Below are 12,466 nucleotides of genomic sequence, written 5' to 3'. Positions count from 1 at the left end.
ACGCACAGGCCGGCCCGCCTTTAAAGATTAAGGTAGGATTTACTTGATTTCTATTAGCATGTTACTTGTTTGTACTTTTCCTAGCAATGTTTGGTGCTTGTTTTTTTTAGTTTCAGGTCCTCTCCGGTTCCCTTCCCTCTCCTGTTCCTGCTCTAATGTCTGCCGATGTACTAATGTGCACTGCTTTCTTCACTGCCCGCAATGTTTTTCAGAGCTGGCCATATACGCTGACCTAAGTCGATTTGGAGTAAGTTTTAGCTGGCCAAAGTGGCATAAATGGCCAAAACTAGCATAAGTGGTTGGGAAAGCCCCCTTTTGAAAAAAAAACTGAACTAAAAAAATACCTAACCAAGTTACTCTGGAGCAAGTTTATTGCTGTAAATGGCGTTTTTCAACTTACGCCAGAAAAACCAACTTACTCCAAAAAAATTGGAGCAAGTCATGGCCAAAATTGGGCCCACTATTCCAACTTTGTGCTCCTGGTGCAGAATTTCTCCAGCCGAGAGCACATAACAGAACTTATGTTTTTTTACGCAGTGAGTTGCTGTGATCTGAAATGCACTGCTTTAAAGGGTGGTGGAGCAGATTCAATAGTAACATTCAAAAGAGAATTCAATAAATATTTGAAGGAAAAAAAATAGTGGACTATGGGGAAAGAGCAGGGACTAATTGGATCGCTCTTTCAAGGAGCCGGCACAGGCACGATGGGCCGAATGGCCTCCTCCTGTGCTGTATCATTCTATACGGATGGAAAATTATGTTCTAGAATTTCCAGTGCATGCCATCAGCAGATGAGACTCCTCGTTAGGAGTGCAATGTTAGAAAATTACCTGTTGCACCGTTTATCATTACATGACCAAAAATGCCTGAAGTGATCTTTTTGACACTGCCATAAAAAGCATTAGTAACAGGGAAGTATATGTAAAATAGCACGACATTTATGGTGTTATCAGAACCAATCTATCCCACATTTCCATTTCCCGGCTTGCTCAGGGGGTTTGAGTTACAGTAAGAAACTATTGTGTAAATGTAGTTCAGCCACACCATTGGACTGGAAATCAAGCCCGTAATCTCTGAGAAGGAGGCAGGGTTAAAAAAAAAGCATCCACTCAGAAAATGTCACGGTTGAGGACTTCCTGTATTTGCAACGTGATCTCGATCTTCCACAGGGGTAAGTGATCATCAGGTCAACGATTTTGGTTTCCACACTTAGTTATAAATAATTGAATTGGCAGGAGTGCTCACTACTGCTGACAAGAATATGTCTACAGGGATATTTCCTACTGTAACAGTATACATAAAACACTGCTGTGTTTGCAGAAGTTGGAATCCGCTTTTTGACACAGTCCTTGATGAGTACAAATCTGTTACACCAACAAAGCACTGGACGCATAACATTGCGTCTGCTTAATTATACAATGTATATTTTAATCCGGGAATGGTCTAGGGAAAGTGTCAGGAATGCTGGCCACCTCATGAGTACAATTAATGATCCTCGACGCACAGGATGTTGATTCTCAGCTTTGATTCACATTTAGAGTTGAGCTCATTTCAAAGTGCCGGGCAAATAGGCAGTTTTATTTTGGAAAACGGGAAGATCGGGAGAGTGCATTAGCACAGAATCAATGGAAAGTGAGTCTGTGAAGAAGTGGAAATGGTCACTGGGCCATTAATAGCTATGCCTTCTGCTTTGGAAAGAATGATGCTGATGCTATCACCATTGCAGCATGGTAGGCTGCCAACTTTCAGCCATTAAACTGATGTTCTTCCATTATGTACTGAGCACCAATCAGCTACCTTGGCCCTAAGCTCTGGAATTCCCTGCATAAACCTCTCCGCCGTTCTACCTCTCTGTCTTCCTTTAAAACGCTCCTTAAAACCTACCTCTTTGATTAAGCTTTTCGTCACTTGTCTTAATATCTCCTAATGTGGCTCAGTGTCAAATTTTGTTTGTTAAGATAAGAACATAAGAAATAGTAGGACATTCAGCCATTCAGCCCTTTGAGCCTGCTCCACCATTCAATAAGATCTACCTCAACTCCACTTTCCCGCCCTATCCCCATACCTCAAGTCCACCTTCCCACCCTATCTCCATACTTCAACTCCTCCTTCCCGCCCTATCCCCACACCTCAACTCCACCTTCCCGCCCTATCCCCATACTTCAACTCCTCCTTCCCACCCTATCCCCATATTTCTTTGTTCCCTTAGTATTCAAAAATCTATTGATCTCTGTCTTGAATAAACTCAGTGACTGAGCATCCACAATCTTCTGGGTGGAGAATTCCAAAGATTCAGAATCCTTTGAGTGAAGAAATTTCTCCTCATCTCAGTCCTAAATGGCCAGCCCCTTATTCTGAGACTGTGACCCCTAGTTCTAGACTCCTCTGCCAAGGGAAACATCCTCCCTGCATCTACTCTAACGCTCCTGTGAAGTGCATTAGGACATTTTACTGTATTAAAGGTGGTATATAAATGCAAGTTGTTGTTGAAAATCTATGCTGACACTCCAGTGCAGTACTGAGGGAGTACTGCACTGTCAGAGGTGCTGTCTTGTGGATGAGTTAAACCGAGGCCCTGTCTGTTCTCTCAGGTGGACATAAAAGATCCCATGGCACTGTTTTGAAGAAGATCAGGGGAGTTATCCCCGGTGTCCTGGCCTATATTTAACCCTCAATCAATATCACTAAGACAGATTATCTGGTCATTATCACATTGCTGTTTGTGGGAGCTTGCAGTGTACAAATTGGTTGCTCTGTTTCCTACATTACAACAATGACTACACTCCAAAAAACAAAGTTCAGGTACTTCATTGGCTGTAAAGCACTTTGGGATGTTGGTGGTTGTGAAAGATGCTACAGAAATGCAAGTCTTCCTTTCTATCTGTAGCTCCTGTCCTATGGTAAGCACACAAGGCCAGCAACAGTGTGTTCTATTCTATGCCGGTTTTCATTAGCTGCTGCGCCTCAGCTTCTAAGAGGTGTGTGTCTCCAGTTCCTTCCTGTTCTTGCCCTTCTGTTCTTTCCTTTTCTATTCGATTGTCAATTCCGTGCTTGACACTGTAGTATGGCTTCTTGCATTGCTGCAACCACCTCCAGCCCTACCACCCTCCAAAATCTCGGCACGCCTCCAATTGTGGCCTCTTGCGCTTCCCTAATTTTCTTCACCCCTCCATTGGCTGCCCTGCCTTCAGCTGTCCTGGCCCTAAACTCTGGAATTCTCTCCCTAAAAATCTCCACCTCTCTACCTCTCTCTCCTCCTTTAAGACGCTCCTTGAAACCTACCTCTTTGACCAAGCTTTTGGTCGCCTGTCCTAATATTCCTTATGCGGCTCAATTTCAAATTTTGTTTGATAATGTTCCTGTGAATTGCCTTGGGATGCTTTATTACGTTAAAGGCGCTATATAATTACAAGTTGTTGTTATGATTGCAACCAACTGCGGCACGGCATCATCCATCTGCCGCAGATCACCGATTGCTGAATCTCGCTGTTTTATGACACATCCTGTTTATCTTTCACATTGTTTTGTATGAACATTCTGCTATAATGTTTCTCTATAAAAATAAAATATTGCCTTATATATAAATCAACAAAATCTCTATGCCCTTCATGTTGTCTGAGGCAACCGCCAGTTTCTCTGGCTTGTTGTGCAAGTGAATTATGAATGCAGACCTGTAATAAAAGTAGTTTGGGGTATTTGTAGTTTGGACTGAGTTACGAAGATTCCTTCAGATCGAAGAAGATTCTTCACAAATTAGTTGTTACACAGAAGTTTGCAGCACAGAAACACAATGTCGGTGTTTATGCTCCACACGAGCTTACTCGCACTCTACTTACTTCATCTGAATTGAGATCTGGGTTTTTAGATTGCAATAATTTAACCTGAGTAGGGATGCTGTATTGCAAAGATTCCCTGCACAGTTATATTGGCTCAGGAAGATTTTACCACAGGAAATATCTATTCACACATCGATGGTTAAATTAGAGCTGAACAGCTGGATTTCAGATACCTCCCATATTCAAGGTTCTGTTTATTTCATCGAGTTTATCAGTGTCGTGTGCTGCTTGTTTTGCCAGTCTACTCAGGAGATGGACTGTCCAGGTTATGCAGCTTAACCTGCAGTCAGCCCTGCATTGAAGATCGGGGCAAACTGTATAATCTGCTTCAAATTCGGATTGGTGTTCTTAATTCTAAGCTCTAGACACCAAATTCAGATTTTAACACCCCCTTCCTGTGGTTCAGATTTATTGAGTTATGTTTACAACTGTTGAAGCTATACTTAGCACGGATCTGTAACCATGGGTACCATCGGAATCTGAGACAATTTGAAGGAGGCAAATTTGGAAAAGTTCTCTTTTTCTTCGAATGTTGTCGCCTCCGTTCCTGAAATTGGTGACTCAATGCCATCAAATACCCTCCAATACCTCAACTACATGCCCGATTCATTATGTATTATTGACTCTCAGTAGGCTACTCAACAGCAAGCGTTTCACAGCTGAATATTCGACCCTGCTCATGAGTCACAAGGAGCTCATGATTTAAAGGGCAGGATATCTGGAACAGTTGCAGCCATTTAAATGGCATGTCAATCGTTGCAGGCCAACCTTGTTTCCACTCTACAGACTTACAGTGCAGCAATACATCAGCAAGGCAGAGTCTCAAAACTTTCCGACGCTGCTTCAGTCCCTGCCCCCAACTCCACTCCTCTCCCTGGCAACTGTCTGAGGCTGAACCAGACTGTTCCCAATCTTGGTGTGATATTTGATCCTGAAGTGAGCTTTCGACCACACATCCACGCCATCACTAAGACGCCTATTTCCACTTCCGTCTCTGCCCCTGCCTCAGCTCATCCGCTGCTGAAACCCTCATCCATGCCTTTGTTACCTCTAGATTTGACTATTCCAATGCATTCCTGGCTGGCCTTCCACCTTCTACCCGCCGTAAACTTGAGGTCATCTAATACTCTGCTGCACGTGTCTTAACTCACACCAAGTCCCGTTCACCCATCACCTCTGTGCTCGCTGACCTTCATTGGCTCCTGGTTAAGCAAAGCATTGATTTTAAAATTCTCATTCTTGTGTTGAAATCTCTCCATGGCCTCACTCCTCCCTATCTCTGTAATCTCCTCCAGCGCCACAACCCTCTGAGGTCTCCGCACTCCTCTAATGCTGGCCTCTTGAGCATCCCCAATTTCAATCACTCCACCATTGGCAGCTGTGCTTTCAGCTGCCTTGGTCCTTACCACTGGAATTTGTTCCCTAAAAGTTTCTGCCGATCTACCTCTCTCTCCTACTTTAAGACACTCATTAAAACCTACTGCTTTGACCAAGTCTTTGGTCATTTGCTCTAATTTCTCCTTATGTGGCTCGGTGTCAAATTTAGTTTTATAATGCTCCCGTGAAGTGACTTGCGATGTTTCACTATGTTAAAGGCACTATATAAATGCAAGTTGTTATAGTTGTTGTTGCAAGAGGAAAGGGATAGGCACTCCCGGGTAACCTCCCCACAGGAGGATGGTACAGACTGCCCGGCAAAAGATGATACAAAATGCCAATGCAAATGCCAAAAGGGGTGGTTTCAAATGAGAAGAAAGTTTGCTTACCTGAAGGAGCCAGCTAAGGTTAGGCTACTCATCAGTACCTTGTAGCACTTAAACGGGTTAAGTATGTGTGTCACAATCTGCTTTCAGCTAGATAATGATAAGGAACAGAAACATCGGCTGATTCTTCCCTCTTGGCAGCCCAAAGTAGCTGCTTGAAGCACCCATTGCTTGTCTTGCCACTCTAAGTAAAATCAGCTAATTTAGAACAGTGTCAATTTCAGCTTGGGCGGAGGGGTCCTGGTCTGTATGGTTGGTTGCACATTTATCAGCTGAACCAAGGAAACACTCAGAGTGGTGAGAATGTGGAACTCGCTATCCTATGGAGTGGCTGAGGCAAATAGCATAGATGCATATAATTAGAAGCTAGATAAGCACATGAGGGAGAAAGGAATAGAAGGATATGTCTATAGGGTGAGATGAAGTAAATAGAGTGGGAGGAGGCTCTTGTGGATCAAAAACACCGGCATGGACCTGTTGGTCGAATGGCCTGTTTCTGTGTTGTAAATTCTAACAACTAATTTGTGAAGAATCATCTCACGCATCTTAGATCTGGAGGCAGCTTCCAAGCTTATTCCAAACTACAAATTACCCTAAATTACTTTTATTACAGATCTGCATTCATGATTCACTGGCACAGGATGACAGAGAAACTGTCAGTTGCCTTAGGCAACATAAGGGTTGTGGAGATTTTGTTGAGTTATATATAAGGCGTTATTCTATTTTCATAGAAAAAAATCATACCAGAATGTTCATACAAAAAAGTGTGGAAGATAAACTGGATGTATCATAAAACAAAGAAATATAGCGCTCTGTGATCTGTGGCAGGTGGGTGATGCCATGCTGTAGTTGGTTGGGTGATATGGTGATAGGGTGAGATAAAGTAAGCTTGTGTGGAGCATAAACACTGGCACAGACCTGTTGAGCCAAATGGCCTGCTCCTGTGCTGTAAATTCTATACGCTAAAAAGTAAATGACTGGCTCATTCAATAATTCCTGCTATAGCAATTAGTGTATGCCATATAGATTTGCTGTTTGTGGTGGATTTCCACTGAACTTACAACCGATTATAAAACCCGGGTCACTTTGTGAATCATTTTTCTATAAACTTTCGAACAATATTGTGATCGATTTCACCAATGGTGGAACATGACTATGTATCTAAATTGAAAATCAGAACCACAGAGGTAATAATCTCTGCATTATTACCTGAGCCACGAGCAAATTGGCGTCGGGTCAATAGAATCAGGGAGATGAATGTGTGGCTCAGAGGTTGGTGTGGTAGAAGTGGGTTTCGATTCATGGGGCACTGGCACCAATACTCGGAAAAGAGAGAGCTGTTCCGTGGGGATGGACTACACCTGAACTATGCTGGGACCAGAGTTCAAGCGAACCAAATAACTAGGGAGGTAGACAGGGCTTTAAGCTAAATAAGGTTGGGGGGGTGGGTGGGGTCAGTGGAAAGAAATCTAGAATGCCAAAGAGAAAAGAAAAGGAAGCAATGCAGAAAAGTGATTATGGAAAGGATAACCAGATTATGTCAGGAAGGGACAGAGCATACAAACAAAAGAGTGCACTAACAAATAGGGTCCAGGTAAGAAATAATAGCAATAAGACAAATAGGGCTATAGTACAAAATAATGTTAAGATGTCTAATAATGTTAAAAAGACAAATTTAAAAGCATTGTATCTGAATGCACGAAGCACCTGTAATAAGGTAGATGAATTAACAGCGCAAATAAATGTAAACGGATACAATATAGTTGCAATTATGGAGACATGGTTGCAGGGTGACCAGGGTTGGGAACTGAATATCCAAGGATATTCGATATTTAGGAAGGACAGGCAAAAAGGAAGAGGGGGTGGTGTGGTGTTAGTAAAGGATGAAATCAGAGCAATAGTGAGAAAGGATATTGGCTCAGAAAATCAAGATGTAGAATCAGTCTGGGTGGAGCTAAGGAGCACCAAGGGGCAGAAAACATTGATGGGAGTTGTCTATAGGCCTCCAAACAGTAGTGGTAGTGTAGGGGACGGCATCAAACAGGAAATTGGAGATGCATGTAACAAGGGTACTACAGTAATCGTAGGTGACTTTAATCTACATATAGACTGGCCAAACCAAATTAGTAATAATACTGTGGAGGATGAATTCCTGGAGTGTGTACGAGATGGTTTTTTAGACCAGTATGTTGAGGAGCCTACTAGGGAACAGGCTAGTCTAGATTGGGTATTGTGTAATGAGAAGGGCTTAATTAACAGTCCTTTAGGGAAGAGTGACCATAACATGATTGAATTTCTTATTAAGATGGAAAGTGAAGTAGTTCAATCCGAAACTCGGGTCCTAAATCTAAACAAAGGAAACTACAAAGGTATGAGGAATAAATTGGCTATGATAGATTGGGAAGATTCATTAAAAGGCATGACGGTGGATAGGCAATGGCTAACATTTAAGGAATGAATGCATGAATGCAACAATTATACATTCCTTTCTGGCGTAAAAACACAAAAGGAAAAGTGGCCCAACCATGACTAACAAAAGAAATTAAGGATAGTATTAGATCCAAAGATGAGTTATACAAAGTTGCCAGAAAAAGTAGCAAGCCTGAGGATTGGGAGCAGTTTAGAATTCAGCAAAAAAGGACCAAGAGATTGATTAAGAGGGGAAAAATAGAGTATGAGAGTAAACTTGCAAGGAACATAAAAACTGACTGCAAAAGTTTCTACAAGTGTGTAAAAAGAAAAAGATTAGTGAAGACAAATGTAGGTCCTTTACAGTCAGAAACAGGAGAATTTGTAATGGGGAACAAGGAAATGGCAGAACAATTAAATAAATACTTCGGTTCTGTCTTCACGGAAGAGGGCACAAATAACGTCCCAGAAATGCTAGGGTCTAGTGAGCAAGAGGAATTAAAGGAAATGATAATAAGTAAGAAAATAGTGCTGGAGAAACTAATGGGACTGAAGGCAGATAAATCCCCAGGACCTGATGATCTGCATCCCAGAGTACTAAAAGGCGAAGCCATGGAATTAGTAGATGCATTGGTTGTCATCTTCCAAAATTCTATAGATTATGGAACAATTCCTGCAGATTGGAGGGTGGCAAATGTAACCCCACCATTTAAAAAAGGAGGGAGAGAGAAAACAGGAACTACAGACTGGTTAGCCAAACATCAGTTGTAGGGAAAATGCTGGAGTCTATTATAAAGGATGTGATAATGGCACATTTAGATAATATCAACAGGATTAAACAAAGTCAACATGGATTTATGAAAGGAAAATCATGTTTGACAAACCTACTGGAATTTTTTGAGGATGTAACTGATAGAATAGATGAGGGAGAACCAGTGGATGTAGTGTATTTGGATTTTCAGGCCTTTGATAAAGTCCCACATAAGAGGTTAGTGTGCAAAATTAAAGCACATAGGATTGGGAGTAATGTATAGGCATGGATTGAAAATTGGTTAACTGACAGGAAACAGAGAGTAGGAATAAATGGGTCTTTTTCGGGGTGGCAGGCAGTGACTAGTGGGATACCACAGGGATCAGTGCTTGGGCCCCAGCTATTCACAATATATATATAAATGATTTGGATGAGGGAACCAAATGTAATATTTCCAAGTTTGCTGATGACACAAAACTAGGTGGGATTGTGAGTGGTGAGGAGAATGCAAAGACGCTGCAAGGTGATTTAGATAGGTTGAATGAGTGGGCAAAGACATGGCAGATGCAATATAACGTAGATAAATATGAAGTTATCCACTTTGATAGGAAAAACATAAAGACAAAGTATTATTTAAATGGTGATGGCTTAGGAAATGTCGATGTACAAAGGGACCTGGGTGTCCTTGTACAGCAATCATTGAAAGCAAACATGCAGGTGCAGCAAGCAGTTAGGAAGGCAAATGGTATGTTGGCCTTCATTGCAAGAGGATTTGAGTACAGGAGCAAGGATATCTTACTACAGTTATACAGGGCCTTGGTGAGACCGCACCTGGAGTATTGTGTGCAGTTTTGGTCTCCTTACCTAAGAAAGGATATACTTGCCATAGAGGGAGTGCAGCGAAGATTCACCAGACTGATTCCTGGGATGGCAGGACTGTCGTATGAAGAGAGATTGGGTCGACTAGGCCTGTATTCACTAGAGTTTAGAAGAATGAGAGGGGATCTCATTGAAATGTATAAAATTCTGACTGGGTTTGATAGTCTGGATGCAGGGAGGATGTTTCCCTTGGCTGGGAAGTCTAGAACAAGGGGTTACAGTCTCAGGATACGGGGTAGGAAAATTTTGGACTGAGATGAGGAGACATTTTTTCACTCAGAGGGTGGTGAACCTGTGGAATTCTCTACCACAGAAGGCTGTGGAGGCCAAGTCACTGAATATATTTAAGAGAGAGATAGATAGATTTCTAGAAACAAAAGGCATCAATGGGTATGGGGAAAAAAGTGGGAATATGTTGTTGAGATAGAGGATCAGCCATGATCATATTGAATGGCAGTGCAGACTCGAAGGGCCGAATGGCCGGCTACTGCTCCTATTTTCTATGTTTCTACGTTTCTATGTATCGCAGTGACACTGTAACTGAACGCAGGGCACTGAAGCCAGAGTAGATTTGTTTCCTGCATAGCTTATGCTTGACAGAGAGCACTATGTCTTGATTTGTAATGGAGGTTGGCTGACATTCTTGGTGAACTTAATTGGCAAACTGCCTCCAGCAGATGGAACATTGCCTAAGTACATATGGGCTTATATCGATTGGATTCAGCAGATAGGCAGTCTAATTATTGTGGTGCTGAGATTCATGTCTGTTTAATTCATAGGTGTCTAAGGGGAGTCCAGTGTAGAGGGACAAAGTTCCCTGAAATAGGAGACAAACGCATGACAATTATGTTAGTATCTTTTGTATCCATGTATTTTTGGATGGTGGAATCAGTGGGTAGCACGCTCGCCTTTGAATCAGAAGATTGTGGGTTCAAGACCCACTCCAGAGACGTGAGCAGCAAAATCCAGGCAGCCACTCCAGTGCAGTACTGACAGAGTGCTGCACTCTCGGGAGATGCCGTCTTTTGGATGAGATGTTAAACCGAGGCCCCGTCTGCTCTCTCAGGCAGACATAAAGGGGTCAAGTTCCGGCCTGAGTTGCTCCTATTTGTTTGGAGCAACTAGTTTAGAATGGAGTATCTTAGAAATTGCAATTCTTGGCATTTAGTTTGTTCCAGTTTCAGTGAGTTAGAACAGTTTCATTTTAGAACAGAGTTTTTCTTTCCAAAAGGGGGCGTGTCTAGCCACTTGCGCCTGTTTTGCAAGTTTAGGCAGCGGAAACTTACTCCAAACTAACTTAGAATGAAGTAAGTGTAGATTTTTGTACGCTCAGAAAAACCTTGCCTACACTTAGAAATCAGGCGTAAGGAAGAGAGATAGGGGAGGGGGGTTTACAAACATTAAACACATCACTTTTACAAATAAAAAGCCATCATCAATAATAAATGATCAATAAATCAATAAATCAACCAATAAATCAATCAAAAAAAATTAAAAAATTAAAAATTAAAAACAATTTAAAAATCAATAAATAAAACATTAAGTTTCTACTCACCGAATGCAGCACGGGGAGCCCTCCAACAGTGTGCTGGGTCAGGGCCCCCCAGTGCCTCTCTCTCTCTGTCTCTGTCAGTGTCTCTGTGTTCCTGACAGTGAGGGGTGGAGGGGGGAGGAAGGGGGGAGGAAGGGAGGGAGAGGAGAGGAGAGGGAGGGAGGGGGGAGGGGGATGAGAGGGAGGGAGGGGGGGAGGAGAGGGAGGGGGGGACAGGAGAGAGAGGGAGGGGAGAGAGGAGAGGGAGGGAGGAGGAGAAGAGAGGAGAGGGAGGGAGGGGGAGAGGAGCGGAGAGGGAGGGAGGGGGAGAGGAGCGGAGAGGGAGGGAGGGGGAGAGGAGAGGAGAGGAGAGGAGAGGGAGGGAGGGGGAGAGGTGAGGAGAGGGAGGGAGGGGGAGAGGAGAGGAGAGGGAGGGAGGGGGAGAGGGGGAGGAGAGGAGAGGAGAGGGAGGGAGGGGGAGAGGAGAGTAGAGGAGAGGAGAGGAAGAGGAGAGGAGAGGAGAGTAGAGGGAGGGAGGGGGAGAGGAGAGGAGAGGAGAGGAGAGGAGAGGGAGGGAGGTGGAGAGGAGAGGAGAGGGAGGGAGGGGGAGGGGAGAGGAGAGGGAGGGAGGGGGAGGGAGAGGGGAGGAGAGGCGAGGAGAGGAGGGAGGGGGAGAGGAGAGGAGAGGGAGGGAGGGGGAGAGGAGAGGAGAGGGAGGAGGGGAGAGGAAAGGGAGGGAGGGGGAAGGGAGAGGGGAGGAGAGGAGAGGAGAGGAGAGGGAGGAAGGTGGAGGGAGAGGAGAGGGAGGGAGGGGGAAGGGAGAGGAGAGGAGAGGGAGGGAGGTGGAGAGGAGAGGAGAGGGAGGGAGGGGGAGGGAGAGGAGAGGAGGAGGGTGGGAGGTGGAGAGGAGAGGAGAGGGAGGGAGGGGAGAGGAGAGGGAGGGAGGGGGAGAGGAGAGGGAGGGAGGGGGAGGGGAGAGGAGAGGGAGGGAGGGGGAGAGGAGAGGAGAGGGAGGGAGGGGGAGAGGAGAGGAGAGGGAGGGAGGGGGAGAGGAGAGGAGAGGAGAGGGAGGGAGGGGGAGGGGAGAGGTGAGGGAGGGAGGGGGAGAGGAGAGGGAGGGGGAGGAGGAGAGGAGAGGAGGGAGGGGGAGAGGGGAGCAGGGAGAGCAGAGGAGGGAGGGGGGAGAGGAGAGTAGAGGAGAGGAGAGGGAGAGGAGGAGGGAGGGAGGGGGAGAGGAGAGGGGAGGAGAGGAGAGGAGGGAGGGAGGGGGAGAGGAAAGGAGAGGAGAGGGGAGGAG

General features: G+C 44.6%; 1 protein-coding gene across 1 annotated transcript in view; it reads right to left on the bottom strand.

The window, feature by feature from the left end:
- The window catches only part of musk (muscle, skeletal, receptor tyrosine kinase), a 216,641-nt gene that overhangs the window by 55,631 nt on the left and 148,544 nt on the right, over positions 1-12,466 (bottom strand). The window lies entirely within an intron of this gene.

The sequence above is a fragment of the Pristiophorus japonicus genome, chromosome 1, assembly GCF_044704955.1.
Source record: "Pristiophorus japonicus isolate sPriJap1 chromosome 1, sPriJap1.hap1, whole genome shotgun sequence".
In the NCBI taxonomy this organism is placed as follows: Eukaryota; Metazoa; Chordata; class Chondrichthyes; family Pristiophoridae; genus Pristiophorus; species Pristiophorus japonicus.
Note: the sequence above shows the minus strand (reverse complement) of the source record. Positions and strands in the feature narration are given on the sequence as shown.